The sequence below is a fragment of the Dermacentor andersoni genome, chromosome 3 (assembly GCF_023375885.2).
Source record: "Dermacentor andersoni chromosome 3, qqDerAnde1_hic_scaffold, whole genome shotgun sequence".
NCBI classification, from domain to species: domain Eukaryota; kingdom Metazoa; phylum Arthropoda; class Arachnida; order Ixodida; family Ixodidae; genus Dermacentor; species Dermacentor andersoni.
This window is the reverse complement of record NC_092816.1, coordinates 94278020-94302345: the sequence shown is the minus strand read 5'-3', so window position 1 is coordinate 94302345 and position 24326 is coordinate 94278020. Positions and strand designations below refer to the sequence as shown.

At 49.2% G+C, this 24326-nt stretch overlaps 1 protein-coding gene across 2 annotated transcripts in view; it reads left to right on the top strand.

Annotated features, from left to right (window-relative positions):
* The window catches only part of Tpst (tyrosylprotein sulfotransferase), a 484705-nt gene that overhangs the window by 88620 nt on the left and 371759 nt on the right, over nucleotides 1-24326 (top strand). The window contains exons 1-2 of one of the 2 annotated variants that reach the window (XM_050189177.3): nucleotides 1465-1868; nucleotides 2104-2136. The gene's annotated coding sequence lies outside the window, so the exon portion shown is untranslated. Of the gene's footprint in view, nucleotides 1-1464; nucleotides 1869-2103; nucleotides 2137-24326 lie in introns of those variants that run through there. The other variant, XM_050189170.3, reaches the window with a different exon arrangement.

Here is a 24326-nt window from a genome sequence, read left to right as displayed (position 1 = left end):
CGGCATACGAGAGCGGTCCTAGTTAAGTGCTCCCACCTAATTTAATAAATAACGCGCGTTGGTGCCCGCCGCCTGCATCGAATTCGTGCGGCCGCCATGGCCAGAAATTGAATACGCGACGTCGTGCCGAGCGGACGAACCTGAAAGTCGTTGAGCTACACCGCCGCAAGTTATAAAAGAAATTTATCTGTAGCGTCGGCACAGCTGCAATAGTGAAGCTGTATTATTTATCCGGGCGAACTGAAGGACGTGAAACATCTGCAGCGCTGATTGAAAAATGTTCAATGAGACATTCATCAGAACGCTTTACATTGTTTCACGAAGTTGCTCGGCGAGGGGCACCTGTGACTGGTGTTGCACTGGTTGGTGTATAGACAGCGGGACCGTGTGATTGAAACAACCACGTGTCGCGCAGCTGTTCTTTGTTTTTGTTCTGTCCGTCGCAGCCTGTGGTTTCAATCTGCACTTTCGCATTATAAGTTAACAGGAAAGTAACCACGGGACTGTTGGAGGCGAGGAATGATGAAATTGTATACAGCGTAAGAGGCTACTCCTGTGAAGAGACCTATACATATATCTGCACGGGGAAGGGTTTTAAATGGGTATCCACATGACATTATCGACTTACCATTTTTTTTTTCGTTAAGGGAAGATCTAAACCCTCGAAACCCTAAACAAAACACTCTCACGCGCCAGATTGCCTTAAATAATTCACCGTAGTAATTATTTTCTAACCAGTTTCGGTACACCCAGAATCGAGGCTGATGCGTCATGACGTTGTGATGCGCGCACGCGCTCGTTTCTTCGATCGCTGCGTCTTCCACTCGCGAGCGCAACCAGAAGACACGCTCAGAGCTCTCTCGTCTGTATTTTGTGCGCAACGGCATCACCGTCGTCGTACCCGGTCATGTATACTGCTATACGTAACGTCAGCAAATTTAGCTCTGCAGTCACGACGTCACGATAGCCACCGATCACACGTCTCACGCGAAGGAATCGAGCGCAAGAGGGGGAGAGAGAGGGGGAGAGAGAGAGCACATAGCACAGCACACACATCGTCCATTAGAGTCCATCAATCTGGCATGGTACGTCTGGCCTGTTTCACTTCTTCTCGTTCGGGTTTAATAACGTGCCTAACGCATAAACAGCACCGACAACTTCTGTCGATCTGACCACTGCCGGTGCCGGGCGAGGAGTTATACACGGGGCCGAACGCATAGCGTGCAGGCGGCTCGATTGAACGCGTAGAGCGGCGCAAGCTCGCGCCGCGCGCTGAGCTTCTTGTGCCGGCGCGCGCGAACGCGAGCGCGTGCTCGCGAACTCGGTCTCGCGGTTCTCTTTTGAACTGAGCCGCGCGCGGCATGTGGGTGGCGGCGCTCCGAGCTCTGGGAGCGCGCTGCCCGAGAGCCCCGGCGGCGGCATCGTCTCCGTCGTGTGGTTTCGCCCCGACGGGCGCCGAGCCGCAGTCAGTGTGTGCGCGCTCGCGGTTCGCTCCGGCCGCTGCTGACGCTCCTCCGCGACCCCCTGCCTGCCTGTCGCTCTCGCGCGCGCGATTCTCGGGCGTCTTCTGTCTGACGCCGCACTCGATCCCTCCCCGCATCACGGACGACGTCGACGGCTGCGTGTCATAAACTGCTCGCGCGGCCTGCTGCTTGCGTGGCGTCTCCGCCGAGCGTCCCATATCGCCGCAATCCACGCCGTCTGCGCGATCTCCCCATTTATTTCTCTTTCTTCATCGGCGACTGTTGTCAAACTTTGCGTCGTGCGCGAGCGTGTGAAGCAGGAAGAGGCTACGATCTGATCGGTCTGTTCCTGACGGCACCTTCGCACGTCCTCGGTGGTTGAGCCTTCAAGCGTGCTTAATCGCAGTACGTGCAATTTTTGTGTGTGTATTCGCCTGTACACGCGAGTTCGTTCTGGTGTATGCACGAGTGCCACCGCGCAGTCACCGGAGGACCTCCGGGCTTCTGTGTTCGCATCTGACAGCGTTCTCCTACTTCTTCTTTTGTTTGTTTGAGTTCGCCTGCGATTCTTTTGTTGTTGTGCGCGAAGTGAAACCGTCAAGCCCTGGACTAATTTCCCGCAATCCTCTGTCAATTGCAGGGGCACCTCGCGCCCAGGAATTTGCTACCCTGGGTAAGTTCACCTTCTCTTTTATGGCTGTTAGAGATGTTTGTCGTCGTGTCGTTCTGCGAAATCTACGGTGTATTCGGAACGTAGCTGGATAAACCTGCTTCTCCGATAATTCGTGCAACCCACGTCGTAATAGCTTAGTCAGTTTTTGTTTTATTTACTTCGTTAGTGCAAGTAGTCACAGAACTTTGAACAGTCGAATGAATGCCCGCATTTGCACTGCCACATATTATAACTATTTCTTGGGGTTTGTGGCACTGTAAGCGTTTCTTCTTTAAATACGGCAGTGCACCGTGCTGTCAAGCATGTGCTGCTGACCCCGCTACCTCTATACTAGATATTTTGTAAAACTCTTTCGGGAAGCCAACGTCTTCGTCAGGCCTGTCAGCCTTTAGTCAGGGCTTCTAGTCCTGCGTGAAAAAACAAAGGAAAAGTAACTCCGATTCATTCGCAGATTTTCAGCTGTCGGAGCTCTTAGAGCCGCGACTTCGTAAAATGAAGACCTCTCCTCCCCCTTTTCCCCAACGAAAGTAAGCGACTTGATTTAGGACACCCGAGGTGACATTTACTACAGCGCAGTTGACGTGTGATTTGACCTTAATTTAAATAACTGGGATAGTTATAGGTTAAGACTCCCCCCCCCCCCCCCCCCCCCCTCGTCAAAAAAGGGGTTAAACGTACCAAATGGACCTTTACAAATGTCTGTTTTGCTCTGACGCAGTGTCTCATTTAGAAGCTGCTTATCCCTGCGACGAATCCTTTTAATGTTTCCAAGGGGCGTATACGTAGCTTTGTTCTCTTTTGTTGTTTAAAACGCGTCGTTTTAGAGAGAGCGCATTTCTTAATGATTTGTTTTTAAGTAGCGGATGTAGCTTCCCCCGAGGACGAAAAAAAAAAAGAGGAAACTTGGACTGAAGGCAAAAGTGAGTGACCGGAGAGGGAGCAAGAATGCTCGTTATATGTCGAGCAGTCTGCGCGGCGACATTCGTTGCCTTCGTGTTTAAACGCACAGATTGCATGCCGCGCACGCTTGGCATTCGGTGTCTGACGCGCTCTCCCAGAGTGGCGATATTAAATTGTGCGCGCTCCACATGTGCCTGGGAAGAGGATCGAGGTTTCCGGCGTCCGTGACAGCAGCTGGGCCTCTCCGGATGTACGCATACCACCTACGCCTGAACTGTCTCTGTCGCTTTCCCGTGCTGTAAAGGGTTCTCGAGAGATTTGACGCATTCGGAGAAATAAAGGGGCGGCTATCGCGGGTCAGGCGTTTGACATTTGTTCTCTCTGTCACCTTTGCACGCTGTATGAAATTTTAAAGTTTTAATGCGGATGTTTAGTTTTTTTCTTTTGTGATCGTTTCGTATATGAAAACGTACAAATAAAGATAACGTGTGTCGCTTCGCGCGGGCATTGGGAGCCTGCGTGTTGAATGAGACTGAAATGGCGTGGCGCTCGGATAGTTGGTGTTCATCACGTATTCATCACAAATGTTGCTTCCACCGCTGTATTCTCAAATCTTATTTTATAATAGTGCCGTGACATTTGCTGCACGCCCCCTCACCCGGCCTCCTTACGCAATGCTTCTACAAGGGCCCTCTGAGGCACATGTAAGCAAACGAACAAATCCGTCGCCTTAGATAATTAGCGGCACGTCATCGCGCTGCTGAGCTCGATGTCGAGAGTTCCAGACCGCGGCGCGACATTTCGATGTGGGTGAAATGCAGAACCACACGTGTATTTAGATTTGGATGCACGCTAAAAGAATCTCCGTACGCGGTTGAAATTAATCCGAAGCCCGTCCACTTTAGGCGTTCCTCACAATTAACTCGTAGTTTTCGCACGTAAAACAACAGCAATTAATCTAATTTTAGAGCGCGGCTTTTAGGAAGGAAAAGTTAGAATAGAGCGCGAGGAGGAGTGTGGAGGAGGAGGATACAGTAAAAGCATGAGGCGAGAAACGCAGGAGGAGTGTTGGGCGAGACGGCGCGCGCATGCGCCGAGTTGCCAGCGTCCACGGCATCCGTAGCCGCATGGGCAGTCTCATCTGCTTTTCCGAGGGGGTGTCAGGTTCACGTGAGGTGGGGAGAGCTACTCATGTCCGCGGCGTCAGCTGCTGAGGTCAGTCTGCGGTACCAGCGTGTGTGACGGGCATCACTGCTCCGGCAAGGTGCGACGGCGAGCGGCTACGAGTAAAGGCTCGATGTGACGCTCCCTTGGGTGTTGTCGCCGCTGACACTGGTTGCGCGATTTCCCCGTGACCAAGAGCCGCTCTCGCCGTTGGGGGAACGAAAGCGTGAGAAGCGTAGTACCGCGCAAGACGGGCTGTGCGGCGACGATGGCTACGATACGGTGCCAAAGTAGCGCGCGTCGTCTGTATGGAAACAAAGCGCTGCATGAGCGAAGGTCTGTCTGTGGCGGCTGCTGTGAATCGCGCCCACGCGTCACCGACGCGGTGCCTCTCGCGATCTTCCGATTAGAGAGGCAGTCGCGTCACACTACGCTCACTTTGCAATGTACCGCACTTACAGCGTTCTCTTCATTATATGAACCGTGTACCTATATAATCATAATATAAAATATTCACATGCGAAATGAAAATGAGTATTAGAGCTGCGCTCAAATTTCGTATTAGGGAGTATCGTAATCGTCGGCGAATTTTGGAAAGCTTGTCTCATTGCGTAAACCTTTAATATAAAATTTTTAGTACTCGAAATAAAAGTTTGCTGCACTCGGACGCCTCACGTAGCTGGACGCGCTTATGTCACATTTCTTTCCTTTAATTTAGGATGTTTCAGATAGCCGGAATAGTCGATGTGCTTTGCTAAAAGAATCGCAGTTCCGCCGGTAAGGCGAAGCACTGATTGCGATAGCAAATTAGTAGGTAGCTGTACGAAGTAAGGATAGTAGTTTTATCGGCCGTATAAACTTGTAAACATTCGCTTACTAACTGAATTAACAATGACAGAATGCGTAAGCGTGACTCAACGAGGACGTAGGAAGAAACAGACACACGGAGACAGCGCCGTCTTTGTGTGTCTACTTCTTTCTACGTCCTTGTTCAGTCGCACTTACACATTCTATCATGGATTCAAACAAACTAGCCCGTCAACGTGTTTTAACTAAATTAACCAGCATGGTGTCACGCCCGCATAGGTAAACATGAACAAAGATCGCTCGATGACAGCGGAAACTGTCTGTGAAAACGCTGGAGTGAGGAATCATGGCAGCAGCCGCGAGCCAATTGACCTCCGTGCATCTGTCGCTTCAAGGTGTACGAAACGTCGAAGGCACAACGCATACGAAGCTACCGGCACTACGCGCACTTTGCAAACATCGCAGATCGCTTTGAAAATGAGGCCCGCGTGGGTGCGCACTTTAGCCACGTCGCAGACCGCTTTCAAGACACACGAGCGCCGGCAATGCGTCCCTACGGCGTCCGCCAAAGGCGTTTAGTACGGCGTCCGCGATTCGTGTGGCCTACGCCGTAGTAGACGCCGCGGTTGTCTCCACTCTCTCTACGGAGCGGCGGGCGAGGCCAAAGCCTGGCTTTGGCGAGGCACCGTAGGAACCGCCGGAGAAGAACGCTCCTCCTCCCTCGCCTCACCCCCCTGTCTCGCGCGTTCGCCGGCTCACCCTCCCACGCTTTCACACATACGGAACCTCACGGCGACGGCAGATATGCGCCTGGAGTGTCCATATAATTACTATCGCAATAAAAAGCTTCGACATCGCATTTTGTATTCTTATCGTGGTCACAAATGTGTGGCGGCTAGTGGCTGGGCTGTATAGGGACCAACATTACTAGCTAATCTAGTTACGTTGATAAAGATACGTTGAGTGCTAATCTCAAAGTCTGTAGGTATCAGAAGGGCCGTGTAACCATGTGAGGAGTCTTTTCGTTTTCCCTTCTTCTTGCTCTTTCTCATTGACGCTGGCACGATGCCAGGTCTTCGCTATCTCTAGTATCGGCCACTCTTCCGGGCTACTGATAAACAATGAAGGAAATTGAAGGGAAAGAATCAAACCATAATATGATTCATGGCATCTTTCGCCTTTGCATTGTTAAAAGCCTTGCGCATCATTCTTGCTTCAATTCCTGATAACCTCTCGATGTGTATAAAAGTGTGAGTCCTGTTTGAACGAACCGACTTTCATGAGATTCGTTCTATCTGAATGGCAAAATTAAAATCTATCGTCGATTTAGGCCTTCCGTTGTTATTTAAAGAAACGCAGCCTTGCATAGAAAATATTTAGCACTGAGGTCAAGCTTCAAGTTTGCTACTGTGTAGCTTCGAAATAAAAACTAGACATTCTAATTACGTAAATGGAATCCATAAGGGCGAAAAGTTAAAAAGAATGACGTAATAGTATACACCTCTCTGAACTACACCTCTAACTTGCGAATAAGACTTCCGTAAAACGCGCTCGAATGACGTGATAACTTTGCGTCATGTCTACACTAATGCGTCATATATTTGTCCACCTTCGACACTCTGACATCATCGGATTGAACTCTCTTACCAGATTGCAAGTTTCTTTTCTTTCTTCTTTCTTTTTTTTCTTTGTTATTGTGGCGCAATGTTTTGGAACTGCAAACCTGATGTTCCGTTTTTCTTCTTCTGTTATTGCGTGTGCCGGCTGTAGGCAATTTTCGAAAAATAAAAATTTAGACGCTGGCTCAAGATATCTTCTGACAACAATCAGTGGAATTAACCTTTTTCTGTCAAGCGCGACACATTCAATTCAAATACGTTTACCTCTAACCAGGGCGTTTCTGCGTTTCATGTATATTTGAATGTGGCAGTCGGCATTGGCCCCGAGCCAAACTTTCCCATGAAAACAGGGTGACGTCAAATCAGCGACCACGATATGTCGGCGCACGGCAACAAAACGTCAGAGCTTCTTCGGCTCAATAAGGCCTTCTCTCTCTCTCTCCGAGCTGAAAGGAAATCCTTCGCTGCTTCAAGTTGCGCTGCACAGTTTTATCCCTTAACCATCTTCCCTCATGTGTAGGATAGCAAACCGCATGGGCGTCCGGTTCACGTCTCTCTCTCTCTCTCACACACACACACACACACACACACACACACACACACACACACACGCACACGCACACGCACACGCACACGCACACACACACACACACACACACACGGGGAGGCACGCCGGGCACGTCCCCCACTCATATGTATATATATATATATAATGCGGTTCATGTGTGGCGTAGTGTGCACTTCCCCCGAAAAAAATCTCTGGTTAGCGCCACTGTCTCCGATCATTATTATTTGGACGCGTTGGACTGCAAATGAGCACGTTCTGCGGGCTAAAATTCGCAGCAGTACCGGACGCAGGAAACTGTGCGGCAGGGTCCAGTTTGCTCATTGACGAAATCTCAAATAATTTCCTTCATGCGCAGGTATTGCGTTGGCGGAATCGATAGCAGTTTTTAGACGCCATATATTCGATCTTCCCTGAAACGGAACAACGAAATACGTTGGTGCATTTCGACGATCGAGATCAACAGGTGAACAGCAAGTCTACATTGTGGAGCCAGTTTTACGAGAATGTAATTAACTGTAAATTTACAATCATTGAACAATAGAAAACTGTATAGTATGAAAGCACAGCTGCACGAAAAAGAAAAAGGCACACAGGAGGACAATGCGAAAAAAAAAAGAAAAGCGAGACAACACAAATTAGTGATACGTAGTTAAATAAATACATTATTTGCTATTATTGCGAAGTCTGATAGCGCGCCAGTGCTGAGAGTGTTGGCCAGGAGAAATGAACCGTTTTTTGCCTCAAATTGATTGCAAGCAGGCAGTCGTCGGTGAAACATCTGGTATGTAGATGTTATGATGCTTGCCATTGTTCTTCCGCTATAGAAGGTGTGTTATATCGCCGTTCTTTTTTTATGTAACAAGCAGCTGTGCTCCGCCGCGCCGCACTCCTGCGTTCTTTTTATCTTTTCGATCCACACACACCGCTTGCTGTGCTACGATGCAGACATTTTCCGGGTTGTGTAAGCTCATCAGCTTTGCCATTTTCGAGCCCAATTAAGGAGCCATTCAACGGCTTGTTCCGATCGCTTGCCTCCAGGCGGTTTATGTGCGTCGTGCATTGTTGAACGTGTATACCAGCTTCACTGGTTATTTATTCATGGGGATACTGGAAAGAAATATAAAGTACAAAGAGATACACATTCACAGATTGCTCATCTATAGAATTGCAGCTATAGGTCGGACAGGCCGCGTGCAATAACGCCTTGGTATCTCGAAATTGAAGCTGAAGAAGCGCAAGACTGTGGGGGGTGGCGACGGCGACGTATAAGATTCCTGTAACTTCTCTACCGACGTCATAGATGTTGGCAACATCTGGCCGAGGCTACTTAATTTTCTTTAAATTAGAAGAGAATACACGCAGAGGTGGTGGTTACGTTGCTCTTGAGAGAAAATGCGAACGCAGCCTGAAATGTGCTGGGGAATTATCCCGCAGATATAGTGCAGAGAACTGAGACGGCTCAAGTATACCGCGAAATCCGTGACGTCACCACGACGTGTTCAGCGTCGCACTTTGGGCGCCGTATTAGAAGAAGGCAATTCGGCGCATTTACTGACCCCCGAATGCGCCCGCACGTTCCTCCAAAGAAACGGAGAGAGTGTGTCGATAGAGTAGTCGGCAAGTGTAGGCTAATCTAGCATTCCGTCTTAACTAGTAGTCGCTGAACATCTTTCCTTGTTTGGATTATAGGAACTCTGCCGTTTCGTTCGTTTGAACTTCTCTGTGTAGCGCTCCGTGCTCTATATAAACGAACGGAGCATGCGTGCATGCAGCTGCCGAGCTGATGTTCCCGTCGAGCAGCTTGCACGTCGCTCGTCACCGGCTGATCTGGCATTTTATTCAGATATCGGCGCTCTGTGACCTCTCGCGACTGGGTTCTCTCACTTCCTCCCCCGACCTATTTTACTTTGGCTTCCAACTATTTGTATTCTGGATTCGCGAAGTGTCTTTTCGAAGCCGCAGTCCCTCTACGCCGCTCGACGTGCGTGTACCTTGCCTTCGCTGCGCGCGCACTCGGCGCTTTGCGGCGCTGCTGCAGTTTCTAAGAAATGCGCAGCTGCGCCAGGAGGCTGCACTTGCTTTGGAAAGTGCGCTCCCTGCGGCAGTGCAATAGCTGTAAGCGCAATATTGCTTCGCGTTTTTGTTTGCTTTTAATTGCTGTCGTCGCATTGCGGGCTAGAACTTGCTGTTATTGGAGAGAGAGAGAGAGAGAGAGAGAGAGAGAGAGAGAGAGAGAGAGAGAGAGAGAGACGAAACTGTAATGTCCACTGGTCTGGGCTGCACTCCACTGCGCTTAGAGATCCGCTAGTCCATGCCGCTGCAGGACGCTCCGACGACGTTGGGAGCAATCGACCAACGTCGCCGACACCCCCCAACGTCGTGAACAGCAACTTTACAGAGCACCGACACCTATATTCGGCACATAGTTTCAGATGTGTAAACTTTGTTATTCAGATCCCTACTCCCTGTCTATTCGGCCTAGTCGTGCTCAGGCTGCTCTTTACCGTGAGGCCATAACGCTTGACGCTGTAGATAGATGTCAAAGTACGCGCCCTTAAGCAAATCTTGGCGTGACGATAGCGTAAGGGTTGCGCGCGAGACTTTTCTCCTTCTGTCGGTCGTTGGGCATAGAAGCCAGCCGTACATACGAGCGTCGGATTGGAGCACAGGGCACAAGTGGAGAATAATTGATTGTTGCTACCCGCGCGACGTGAAATCCCTGTGACATCGCTAATTGATGGGACAGTCTGTCTGCGAGCGTATAGCACGCCGCGGTGATGCCATTTCAGATTGAATTGACCGGATCGAACGGGGAGCGCAGTGCGATATCGCGAACGTTGTACAGACGAGGGACCGCGATTGCGCTCGATTTGTTGGGTGTTCCGAACAGCCTGGACCAGCGTGCTTGTTTGCTCGGAGAGAGTGGACAGTCTGAAGTTTGACATTAAGCCGTTTGTTGTTTGAGGTTTTAGATTATAAATTGCGTGGTGAGCTTTGCCGCATGTCTGAGGGCTTGGTTGGCCCTAAATGCTGAGGGACACGTGCTGTTATAGGGAAAAAATAAATAAATAAACACGCGCAAATTGAAGCGCTTTAGTGTATCTATATCTGTGTGTTTCCCCTTCTTCTTGTTTCGTCTTTGAGTGTTTGAGCGGTGCGTGAAATTTTCCACGTGGCGGGCCCGGCGTATATAGGCACCTCTACTTAACGTGCTACGCGACTACTTCTGTGTAATCCCGACCGAAATGTGTCTCACGAGTTTACCGGTGAAAAAGACGCTGTAAGTAGCTGCACTAAATCAGTTTAAACATGCAACCTTCAAAATTATAGTTTTCATTATTTGGAGGAAAAACGTTCATCATATGAATGAATAAGAGATATCGTAATAAAATGTTGCACTGGAGAAGTATAAAGCCAAACTTGCTTTTGTTGCGCACGACTTGTAGTTGGTAAATAGTCCTAAGTTAATGTTAGTGCGCAGTACAATTATAAAACGAAATGCGAGGTTTAACGTTCCATAACAGCACAATGCATTAGGGGGGGGGGGACACATCGTTGTGTAGGGCTTTGTATGACTTTTGGCCACCTGCGGTTTTCTATAACGTACGCGCACTTAAAATCTAACTACGCGAGTGTTTCTTGCATCGGACATCGTGACGTCACGGATTGCAACGTGCTTTGTTTGTTATCGTATTTAGGCCGTATTTTTGTTTCTTTGTTTTGTGTGTGTGTGTCTAGAAAATGTCGTGGAAACTGGCTACGTTGAGCGTTTCGTTCATTTAAATGCAGCGTAATTTTATTCATTGGGGGCATGCGTTAAAGAATCCCCCACTCCCACTTGCACCCCCACCCCTATTACGGCGTGCTTCGTAATCAGATGGTGGTTTTAGCGCTTCAAACCCGAGCATTTAATTTTTGCAACGTAGTTCTTTATTTGTGAAGGCTGTTGCGACATCATCAAGAGCGGCGTCGCCGCCGGTGTATCGTTTTCGCGTCTTTCCCGTTAAAAAAAAAAAAAAACCCTCTTGTGGTTAGAGTACTCGTTTTGCTATCTTAGCGGCGTGTAGTTTACGAATACAGCGCAACATAATACTCCTCTTTTAAGGCGCCCGTCTGAGGCGGATACCTCACGGTACACGTGCGGGGCATGATATATAAGAGCGTGGTCATTCTTCGGCTCGAAATAGACGAGCCAAAGCCGGGAGAATTGCCCGCGTATACGCCGAAATTACGTCTGTATGCGCTCAGATATTCATCTCCAGCTCGCCGTATAGAAGCAGTGGTGCTGTTGTGGCGTGTATGGTTAAGACAGCTGAAGGGACAGTCGGAGCATCGCCGCCTGTTTTGCAGGAATGGAAACGAGTTAATACACAATAGTTCACGCAGTTCACGACGTAGTCAAATCCCTCAGCGGAGCAAAAAAGGGGGGAAAAAAACAAGAAAGCCGGAAACGAGTGTGTTTTTATTCGAGAACTTTCGCCAGGCTGTGTGGAACATCCAAGAAGCAGGTTGCATCTCTCTTTCTCTCTCTCTCTCTCTCTCTCTCTCTCTCTTCATTTTGTAATTTTTCCCCTTACGGTTCCGGGGATTGCCACGGCTCCCGAACGGCGCCCCACATGACAGCCTGCGTACATGTGGACGCAGTTGCGCACATGTGTAGCCCGTCTCAGCATATAGTCGTGCTGATTTACATCGCGCAGTATGGGTGCTTTTTTTTTCATCCCTGTTGCCAGGCGGAGTATGTCTAGGTGGAAGTTTCCTTTCTTTTTCATTTCCCTTCTTTCGTTTATTCACTGGCCGCTGCGTACCGTTCAAGTTGGCAGTGTGGGAGCGACGCGTAAACGCGTCATCTTACCGCGCAATTTCGTGGCTTAGCAACGAGGAATTTTTCTTAATGTGTCAAAGCACTTGATGTGTGTCTTTTTTTTTTTACGCAATCTTTTAAAGTTAGTGTCTGCGAATGTTGTTTCGATTTACGGATACGTGATTTCCTTTTTATTCCTTTCTGTTTTTATTTGTTCGCGCTTCAAAGCAGCTGGGTGCCAAAATTATATATATATATATATATATATATATATATAATATTACTCAGTAGTGATATGTTCCAGATTTTCGTAATTGATCGAGGTCATGGCACATTATACCAGTTCATTCCTTTAGTAAGTAAGTGGATCGAGACCCGCGTCGAATTGGGGCTTGTGTCTCCCCGCGTGTGTTCGGCCATCTCTCTGCGCTGTATAATTGTGTTGTCGTTCTCGTTGCATCCGTCGTAATTGTCCCCATTTATCGGCGAGCTATAGGCGCAGCTGTTTGCCAGAAGTGCGCCTTACAGAAGAAAACAGCCATACGCGGCTGACCTTTCGGCTGACGGATCTTCCGCGCGCGCTTATTTCATTTACCCTGGCTTACGCGTCGTATTCAGCCGTTCACGAAGGCAACGAGGCTGCTGAAATCTTGCTTGTTGCTGACTCAGTCCCGGTCGCGTCGTTTCGCGTCCGTGCGATTTCCGGTTCCAAGATGTCCTGAAGAGTATGAAGAGATTGTGCAGTGGTTTTTGTTTTCATCTTTTGCACCGCACCCTGCACTCAAAGGTCGGCGTACTGAGGCTTGTGGGTGGAAGGCGATGACGAACTTGGCCGGTGCTTTCCTCGATCTTATACGGCTTGTAGGATTCTATCATGGCAGCCCCGTAAAGCGATTTAACTTTTTTTTACTGCGCTGCGAAGCGTAGAGTTACTGGTTGTCCACGGAACCTTGGAAAATTTCAGTCCAGCTGTTCCTCCGCCAATGGCAACGCTTACGGAAGGTCCCGCGCGATCGTCGACGGAGCTCTGGCTCACATCGCGCTAGCACAGGTTGTGCACCGATGATCCAGGTTTGTGGTTCTTACAAAAATCGTGCAGACCGATGAGTAAGTGCTGCCTTAGCTGGGACGACCGAATAAAGTCGCCAGACTTCTCTCCAGTCGTATGATGCGGGCAAGCGAGCAGAGCAATGTACCACTGTCATCATCACCACCACCACCACACCGGCCATTGCCATATCAGCTCGGTAGCTGGGCGCAGGAGCTTGTACTCACGGAACGACCCGCATAACTACGTCGTAGCCTTATGAGGACTATATAGCAGGTTTTCGGGCGCCACTTAACATTTGTCCTCTCTGCCACGTGGCCCGTCTCTTTTCTCGGTTACGCGACACGCTGACAGCCGTGGGATCCGAACCCACGCCTCCCGAGAGATGGGCAACGTGTCCCTTCTCCCAAATTCTTTCGAGCAGCGCGGATGCAACTGGGGGCCGACCAGACGTCTCGGAGTCAGCTGTATGCGGTCGGGCTCCTACAGTGGGCCTCGCTTCCCATATAACGAAGGCCCTACACATGTTTCGCAGTTTGGAGAGCGCCGCTGTCCGGATTATGGTGTCATGCGGGCGATACGCATTGTCGCACTTTCCTCCTCCTCCTCCTCCTCTCTGCACGTGGTTCTTTCGCTTCCTCGTCGTCAGCGCACACTGAAGCCGCGCTGTTCGCGACGACGTGTCCTTCACGTATACAGGGGCACCGCGTGGGCTTCAGCGTTGGCCGCAAGTGGAGAATGAGGCCCTCGCCCCGTCGCGCCTCGCGCGAGCCTCGACAGCTTCAACGGATTGACGGACGATCGTCGCCAGAGGTTGCTGTCGCTGCCTTTCCTATAGCACGTCCGCCCTGCGGCGGACTGGCGATATATAGTGCGCGCGCTCTTCTTTCTCTCTCGCTCTTGCAACGGTGCTACTTGCTATCGCTTTTTTTTTAATTTGCTTTCAAATTTCGCGCTTGCACCGATCCACTGTCCCTTCTTGCTTCTTTTCTTTTTTTCTCTCTCTGTATCTCTAGGAGTGTCGTACGAAGGTCGCGACAAAACCCTCTGCAACAGGTTCACGCGGCAGCACTCGGGTTCTCTTCGCCAGGATTCTTCGTCGCCTTGTTTTCTAATTTGTATGTTTGTTTTCTGTTTCTCTTGCTCACTTTCTTTTTCACGCCACTTCGCCATCGCTCTGAGCGCTCAATGCAGTCATTTCGGTTAATCCCACTTGCTAAGTTTCCGTTATTCTCTTGGAATTGCGCGCACTCGCGTGTTTCCTGTTTTTCGATCGTGAATTCAGCGTCGGACTCGCCAGGTGCGCGAGTGTGTGTGTTCTTGTTAACGAATACGACGTCGAAGTGACTGAGCACACTTGGTCTTTCTCGCTCACGCACGCTTTATCTCACTCACTCACTCACTCACTGCTCCCCCCCTCCCTCCACCCACCCACCTACGTTTGGACTCACTGTTTCAATCGCTCGCCGTCTGGTCGATCACTGTGTCGTCTGGCTATTTATGGTCGATGTAATCATTATTTCGTGGGTGTACGAATTCGTCGTTGTGGCAACGACATTTTGAATAACAGCCGCATGAAACCAACAGGGAAGCCAAGGAAAGCTTAGAGCAAAGTAACCGTTTTATTTTATAATTGATTTGCAGAAATAAATACACCATGAAAAATAAATGTGAACAACAAAAAATCTAAACATTTAGCATTTACTGCAGAAAATTTATTTCAGTAAAAGAAGCAGATTATTTTTTTTTTAAATCACAGTAAAAAAAGGAATTGCTGGCTCTCCCGTAAACGAGAGTAAATGTAAGCATGAAATGGCAAGCGGCAGTGCAAATTGGTTGGAGATGATACTAGACACAATCTTAAAATAGATGCAGTGCATGTTCGCAACGGCGTACCTCACTGGTCCATATGGACGCTGTCCAGCTAGAAGAAGAAAAACGCCTGAAGGAGGCGCCACGCAGAGTGGCGCCATTTTTCGAGGCGACGCAATATCCGCGCCGCGGAACTCACGGACCGCTGGCGTTCGAAAGAGCACAGGCAACTCTGTCTCAGCGCGAAAAGGTGACAATGAGGTGTGTGGTGCTCCGTATCTGTCTTTTGAACGTCGCTATTGGAAATGACAAATACAACATCACCGTACAAGAAGTTACAGCTTGAGCGATAGTGTGAACAAACATTAGGAAGAGCTCCGAAGCAATATTTTTTGTAACTTGCTTGGCCAGTAACTAGCGTATGTAATGCGGTCCTGCACAAAGGGTTGGGGAGACTGCATTTTCCTAAGTTTTGACATGGTTGCCCAGATGGTCTCGTTTTATTCTAGCGACTAGCCCGGATGTTCCCGTTCGAGTGCCAGCATAACGGCTGTGGCTTTTGGCTGCAGGTCACTTGAAGGTCGCCAACAACGGGAGCTAAAAACATTTCAAACTTTAAAAAACAGCTAGCAGAAAACGCAAGACAACGCAATATATGTATTACCAAAATTGTCATGCCTTTTCTGTTTCTTTTTCAAAAAATAACGGTGTATGTAAGATCTTTAAATTTGTAATAGTCCCCCGCCCCTCTTCTTAATAATTCATTATAAATAAAAGCGTATATGAAAGTGGAAATAAATCTCAACTTGCCTTCGGTGATAGCCGAACTCACAACATCCTCATGTAGGCGTCTTTCGAGTCACGTGGCACTTTCGTTTTCTGCCTAGCTGATTTTATTTCTTTCCCTTCTGCAAGTCACCCTCCCCTCTTCTATATCGCCAACAAAAAATCAATTTCAGTGTGCCGAGTCTATTCACATTATATAGACGCCACGTTGCGATACCGCTAGTGTTCGCGAAACGGCGCCTAGTGCTGCCTTGCGATTTACGAAGCGCTATTTTGAGAGGGCGTGGCCGAAGGGACGTCCTCATTAAAGAGCTTTAGATTAGGGAACGCAAGCCGTTTGCGTCCCCTAATCCAAAACTCTCTATTATAATTGAACTGCGCGCGCGTCCTTTTCGTGCGTTATTCAAACGTTCGGTGGAAATGTGAAGCGGTTGCCGAAGACTAACGATGCCGCAGCTTCTCTAGGCAAGCCTTGTGTGTCTTTTGTGTAACCTGGATAGCAATCTTGAGCTAGTTACTGGAGGTTCAGAGTTGAAAAGCAGCGAAAAGCAAGAAGAGCGTAAAAAATAAGAAAGAATGGAGGCATAGTCCAGTAGTGTTTGGAAGCTAGGCCTCACTTTCTCTGTTTCTTGTCAGTACGCGCATTTACCAATAAAATTATATATATATATATATATATATATATATATATATATCAGCATGTATCTTCAGGGCAAATTGGACGCTGCTGTTCTATTTGTGGAACTTGCATTCCTCGAGTATGCATGCATGCATGCATGCATGTATGTATGTATGTATGTATGTATGTATGTATGTATGTATGTATGTATGTATGTATGTATGTATGTATGTATGTATGTATGTATGTATGTATGTATGTATGTATGTATGTATGTATGTATGTATGTATGTATGTATGTATGTATGTATGTATGTATGTATGTATGTATGTATGTATGTATGTATGTATGTATGTATGTATGTATGTATGTATGTATGTATGTATGTATGTATGTATGTATGTATGTATGTATGTATGTATGTATGTATGTATGTATGTATGTATGTATGTATGTATGTATGTATGTATGTATGTATGTATGTATGTATGTATGTATGTATGTATGTATGTATGTATGTATGTATGTATGTATGTATGTATGTATGTATGTATGTATGTATGTATGTATGTATGTATGTATGTATGTATGTATGTATGTATGTATGTATGTATGTATGTATGTATGTATGTATGTATGTATACAAGCTTGCTGTCCTTCCACCATCCGTACTTGCTATAGTTGGTGTATGTTTTAGAACTTCGGTAAAAAGTACGATCGCCAGCCTATGGTTCGGCGGTGAATTGCCGCATGCCTGTCGAACGTGATGCCGAAGAAATTCTCGGACGCCATATATTGCCTGCCTTTCTTCTCTTTTTTTACTTTTATTCAGTTTTCTTTTTTTACTTTCAGTGTGCTACATACACTATAGCAGCTGTAGGCACATTCCAGTTTGTCTCTTCCGTGGCTATATGGGATGTTAGCGTGGACGGCTACACATAGTACACGCGACCACTGGGTTCGGCATCCCGTGAATATTGCGCCGAGGCGGTCGGAACACTTGTATGCGCGCGCGCCCTCTGACGCGAAGGGCCCGCGGCATAGTTCGCATTCTTATTCGGCCCGCCGGCGTGTACATTTTTGTGTATCGCCGTACATTTTGTGAATCGCCGTGGCACCAGCCGTGCGGGCGTGAGTTTATATATGCGTTTACCGACGACCAACGATTCTTCACGTCCGCGAACGCTATACTTTTCTCTCGAGCACACACCGTGATGGAACGGTCTTGACGTGGAAAGAAGAACCTTGAGCGAGTGCCTGCAAAATTGTTGGCGATTTCACTGCTCTGCTTATATTGGACGTTTCTCTTTCTTTTCTTTCATTTCTTTTTTGTTGGTGCTTTTGCTTAGCCTGCCGCGTTGTTTTCGAGTGGGCGTTTCTCGGTGTAAAACGCGTGCTCCAAGGTAAATATAACTGGTAGCGAACCCTCCATAGAAGCCCGTACGTTCAAAACATCATGGCTGTTCCTCGGCGATTCGTGGGGCTTATAGCGCCATCTTTGTGACGAGAGAACGCTTCCGGCGGAAGCAAAAAAAAATAAAATAATAATGTGACACCATATCCGTTAAAGAACAGAAGTGACATCATTTTATTCTCAAAGGCGCGGAATTTGTTTTGGTGACCCTGCCATTAGAGCTCTATATTCAAATGCCCCGCCATTCGACTTTAGGGGCGGTTCTGGCTTTCAGCGCGGAAAGCGATGTAGCAGAAGGTCAGCCGTACGTGTTTCGAAGTCGCATCCCTGCACAGAACGTGCCTCACTGAAGTTTTGGGTGTAGTGTGCTGGTCCCATCGTCGGACGCCAAGCCCGTCGGCCAGCGCATTCGCACGAAAAACAGCTAAAGCAAATATCTGGCGGTCGTAACTCACGACTTTTGAGGGAACAGGTTAGGAAACGAGGAAGCTATCGGCGCCACCAAATTAAGACAAACGTCGGCAAGCAAAACAGAACAACGTGTGTGTGTGGGGGGGGGGTATTGTAACAGGTGAACTTTACGGGCTCGCCTTTCTGCACACTTCAAGAGCTGCAGTGCATCGCAAGTGATAGTGACGTCTTATGGTGGGTGCTCAAAAAAGTATTGATTGATAAAGGTAAAATAAAACAGAGTTGTCTATTCTTTCCTCGCCCCGCATATATAAAATTGTTTAGGCGTCTCATTTTCGTTGTATGAATCCAACTGTATCTCGTTTTCATTCAAACACGTTTTTTTCTTCCCCAGTGGTTGTTCCAACCTCACATAGTCGCGCTTCAATCACTGCTCCCGTAACCGCTCTTGCTGATGTCGGTGACAATTTGTTCTGAACCGCTTTTCGCCCGAGGCTTCGCGACCTATTTGGATCGACCTTGTGTGCTCTTCGAGGGTCTTCGAGGGTAGCGCTTCGAGTGAAACGGCGGACGGGGGTGGGTGGAAGAAAGGGGAACGCCACTCGTCTGTGGAGTGCACAGTGGGCTGTAAATGTTTACGGTACACAGGCTTTATGAGAAAGCTTTATTCCCGCGAAGCTCAGCCGCATATATAGCACCCAATTCGAAGCTTCAATCTGTGGTACTATGACTACACGGTGCAGAAATTCAAATTTGTCGTGGAACCCATTTTCTGTAACTTTTGTGGCTGACTTAAAGTCGAGGATGGCGGGAAAGTAGGCTGTGTGTGTTGAAACTATAGGCAATCTGCAGGCATAAATATGGAATCAGCTGGCGCAAGGGAGCTGTGATTAGAGATCGCTGGGAGAGGCATTCGTCCTCCACTGCACGTAAGTACGATAACAATGATGATGAAAGTACTGACGCAGGTTGAACGACTCAAAGGACGCACATAACAACTCACGTAAATGTCTGTTCGCCATAAAAAACGAGAATATTCTGGACCTCATAATGATTACGTAATATACGGGTACTCGTATCATAAGGGAAACCCGATACTCGTATCTCGGCATGCAGGGTGAGCGGGTGTAGACAGCCTCGGTGCAAATGGTGCAACGGCTCGCTCTTTGAGCGCCGTTACGCGCGCCTCACCCACGCCGCGCCGCCGTGTAATCTTTACGGCTTTGTTCGCGTTCTTCAAAAAAAGCGTGTCGTGCCTCACCGGCTGGCGTTGTATTACGATCGCGCCGATGGACGCTTCTCCTTTTTATCCTGTGCATATCCTGCGCACAGCGGCCATGGATATACAATGTTGCAAGGAAACAATGAGATGACAGCGAAGAGAGCCCGAGAAACGCGTAAGAAAGAAAAGAGAGACAGCTTCAGCTAAATGAATCGTAGTGGAACAATGAAATGCGAGCAGCACGCTCCAGTAAATCAGAAGAAAAAAGGTGTTTTCTGCCTTTGGTTATTGCATGGTTTCTGGTTAAGTGGCAGGAAGAACGATTATACGGGCTTTTGTTTTGCGGAGCGATTAAGGATGAAAGGGCGGCAAAATATGTATATTTCAGCGGCGTCGTACGAGCGATTAGACGGCCTGGCACGACCATGCATGCTTCCGTACCAAGCGCACACGCCTGCCGACCATGGGAGCGGGGAAAAGAAAACAAAACAAAAAAAAAGGGGGGGGGAGGAAGCTGCACGCGGCGGCCCTCTGTCTACTGTTCACACACTATCTCTCTCTCTCTCTCTCTCCGAGCACACGATGGACGTGCGCTTTTGTTTTTTCCAGTGCGCCTATCGGGCAACTGTGTCTTCCGCCAGAGCGTTGTTTCGAGCGTGCGCGCGACGACGCAGGTACTTTTCGCGGATCACTTCCGTACTCCTCGAGGCTGCCGCTGTACACTGCGGCCACTGTTGGCAAGTTCGCGTTGTGGCCGCGCGGTCGACGAAGGGACGTTGGACGCGGTCACGGGCGACGCGTGTGGCGAAGCCCGCGTGTTGTTGCTGGATGTATTGCCGAATTCTTAGGTTGTCACCGAGTGCGGGAAGAGGGTGGTGTGCAAGGCCACGGAGGGTAGTGAGTGTTCAGTCAGTGACGGCTCTGCGTGCGTGTATGGCCGACTTCGTCGAGGATCTTTATTTTTTGTTTGTTTTTAGCGGTATACGCTCGCGACATAGGTCGGCGTTAGTGTATAGCGCCCAACTGCCGTCGTCTCGTCATGGTGGACCGGTAAGCGCCGTGTAACAAACGATTTACGAGTGAACGATTGGGTAGGAGAAAGAGTGTCGGCCGGCTTCGAACGTGGGCCGTTTCGATTCGAAGCCTTACCGACTGTACATATGCCCTCAAGACATCGACAGTCTGTATACGTGCGGGCGCAAAATACTGGTTTGATGAATCGCCACTCAGTCGCAGCTGTGGGTGAGAGAGTTTAAATGATGACCGAAACACGTTCCATGACATGGGCATACTTGAGATTTACCGAAGTGGGGCTGCACATTTCATCGCGCCTTAGATGTGCTTGTCCAAAAAAACTTGTTTTATTGCTGAGTACGCGGGTACACTTACTACCTCGGCAGAAGTTCTATAGGGAATTTTTTTTTTCTCAGTCAGCGGCTGCTCTCTGCACCGATTATATCTTTAAGCCCGCCGCCAATCTGGGCTGCGGATTTTATCGCGTCGGTCGCATTGCGTTTCCGCCTGCTTATCGAGCGTCGTAGGACGAGGCCGCTCCTCGTGGCCGAGCGAGAGAGACGAGACGTCTAGTTTTTTTGACGCGCTCGGCCGCAGCTCTGCTTTCTTCTTCCTCTTGGGCGATACAAGAGTTGCGTCCTGCACCAGTAGTCTCGGTCATCAGATGCTACGACGCAGTTGGTGCGTCTTCGAGGTGCGGCATGGCGCGTTTATCCACGCGTCGCGATGAGGTACTTATGCAGTCACTTCCTGAAACGGCTGTGCGTGTACTCGTTCCCGCTTCTGTCGGGCCCAACGCCGCACCTACTCCGGCACGTATATCTCGCTTGTGATGTAATCGCCTTTCGTTAGAAATAGGGCATGCGGCGATGCTAACAAGGCGAGGGGCGATCACTGAGTGGTTAATGTACATAGCTTGAGCGAAACATGTGCAGGCTTTGTCTCTCTCCGGAAATTTTTGCCGTCGACGTTGTGTGAAGCTCAGTGAACTCAGAGACTTTTGATGCTGGACTGGGAAACAACCTTCCAGGGACTGGTATAAGTGGGAGGTTTTGCGATGGTGCACCGACTACTCGTTTGTTCTCTGATCGTCTTCCGAAACGTGTACGGCGAAGAATGTACTGACTGGCACGCGCTCTCTCTGCCGTCCCTTTAATTAGTTGGCGATGGTAGCGCGTCGTCCGTTCTTAGGTGGTGGTGGTGAGTGCGTTTTTATTTTTAACACGAAATACTGGCCTCCGGGCCTAGGTCCTAGGGAAAATAGCTCGGTATATTGTTATGGTCGCATATAACTTCAGGTTTGAAGAGCAACGCGAAGTAGGGTTAAAAAAGTGAGAAGAAAAAAGAAAGGAAAGTATGTGCAGACACAAGCACTGCATGCACCTCGTGGATTGCGCTGCTTTTTTCACTCATGATCTTCTACGAACCTGCCCAAATTGATATTGTGGCTATATGATATCAGCATTGCTTCATCTATATGGGGAAGAAAGGGAACGTGGCTGACGTATCACGCATAATGCATATTTTAATAAATAATGGTCATTCCACGGCAGGTCTTCATTCAACACGTATACGCTGCTGCGAGTGGGTTCAATACTATGTATCACGAGGTTTCTAAGCGTGGATGAAATGCGCACGCTGAACACGTAGCGTAGCCAAGTGGTCGTATACTGTATAGGCGGCTGCGCCGACTTGGCGTCGCGCGGAACGCCCGTTGTGGAGAAACCGTAGCCGCGCTTCTGCACAAGATCCAAACTGTGTCGACGTTATACGTTTCGCTTCGCGCACGGTGCTGCCGTCGTATACGTGTGCCCGCACTCCCACTTTCTGTGCGCGTATACTCGGTCGTTTATACGCGGGCTCTTTGCTCGCTGTATTTTCTTCCGACTGGCCAAAACCGTACGCGCCTGTGCGTATACGTTCCGAGCACCGCGGGGACCGGCGGCGGCGGCGACGCTTGGCTGCGCGGTTTCGCCTTCTCGTTACACGCTCCGCTGCCCAAGTTGTGCACCGCGCGGACGGACGGAGCTCGGGGCCTCGACCGAGGCTCACAGCGCGCGGCGCTTGCCAAGTGCGTCGGGCCCACGGCGCGCACCCGCTCGGCGCGCCTCTTTTCCCGATTCGGTGCAGCGAAGCCAACGGAGAGAGCCCGTGCCGCGCGCGCACACACACAAAAAAGTCGCTGTTTCGAAGCGTTGACAGCGATAGCAAGGTATCTGAAAGTTACATTAGAAAGTTATACAAGAAACACAGCTTGTAAGATCACGGGCAGTAGAACTTGCAATTTACATTCGCTGACTAAACAGGTGCGGTGTCGCCAACAGAAAGACGCGCATGAACAGAGTTCATTCGCTATGCGACGGCGGTGTGACGAGCAACGGCAGCAGCGGGGAGCGCGCGTGCTTGTCCCAAAACGAACGTTCCGCGGAGCCGCTCTTTTAAATGCGCTAGCATTTCTGTGTCTACCAAACGAGGAAACCGGTCCGTCCGTCCGTCGCGTAGGACGATCGCGTTCAGGATAGGGCCCGCGGCAGCGAGCGAATTCACCTTCGTGCTGCTTCTCGCTACAACGCGAACCAAGTGGCAAGAACACTACGCACACGAAGCTATCGGCAGTCGGCGCACTCTGTTCCCACCGCAGATCGCTTTCAGGATAGGGCTCGCGCGGCTGCGCCATACGCCACCGCCGCCGGAGTACGGTAGATCACAGTTGACAACCGTTCAGCGCGAATGGATAAGGCGCTGAAGAGCGATAAAGGCTTTGCAATGATCGGAGCGTCATCAGCGCACGTGGCGCCGCCACATGAAGTACTTTGCCTGCGTCTTCAATTCACCTTGCGCTGCCGTCCGCAGCAGTTCGCGTCGCCGCAGCGCTGTCGTTTGTCCTGGTCTGATCAAGTTGCGTAACATTGACAACGACGCCGCACTGCGTGGGAGATGAGCAATTGTGGCGCAATGCTTACGCATACTTAGACAAACTCCCAAAGGGATTTCTGCGTGAATTTTTCGCCGTCACTTTGTGTATACCGCGCCCCCGAAACTCTGCACCTCGCGTGAGCCAACGCTCGGCACGCGGGTCGCGCATGCGCCGTCGCCCCCAGGACAGCACGGCGGCCGCGGCGATGGCGCGAACGCGACAGTAATAACTTGTGTAACAGCGACTGGCAACGGTAGGCCGCCAATGCGGCCGGCTTGCCGACTTATCTGAAGAAGTGTACGTGTAACGTGAGAGGCGAACATATGTGTCACCGCACGGCTGATGGAAACATTATAATACACCTGCGTGGTTCCTTGTTGTCCGTGTAATTGCGATGTTGGCGCGTGGTCATGGTGTTACTACTGTTTCATTGACCTTTGTCTGTGCTTATTGTATATCTATGTCTGCTTCCTGCCTAATCTATTTATGTTGAATCATTTACTTCTTTCCGTATGTCCCAGTTACGTATACGTTTATTACTTAGATGTGTTTTCTTATTCCTTTATTATTGTTCAACTGCCATATTGCCACTTGAGCATGTACCGGAATGCACGGCGTGTATGTAGTACTTAAGTCGTACAGCAGTTTAATTAATTTTATTTTCGCGACAAAATGCCGTTGCGTCTTCAGTACCTTATCGTGACCGCAGAGCGTGATTGCTATAATTACACGGCCGAGAAGCACGCGTTGCCGCGTGTGCCACTTGCCTCGATTCAGTGAGATCTCTTTATAGCCTTTCGCTATGCTGCAACTACTCGCTTATTGTCACACATAGCGTGTTCCTTGTTCATGCGTTGTTTTCCTGTATTGTACTTGCCCATTCCTCTTGGCTTCCCTTGAACGGTCCTGAGCACAAATAAGCGATGCGAAAACAACTTACGCTGATGTGCTCTCGAGCGCTTGTGCTGTCAGGGTTTTCTTTTAACTTGGCGACCGACGACTCGTAACGACACCGTAACGACTCGTTTTCCGCATGCTTGCGTGCCGGTTGTTACCGAACTCTCAGAGTCGAAATTAGGAATTT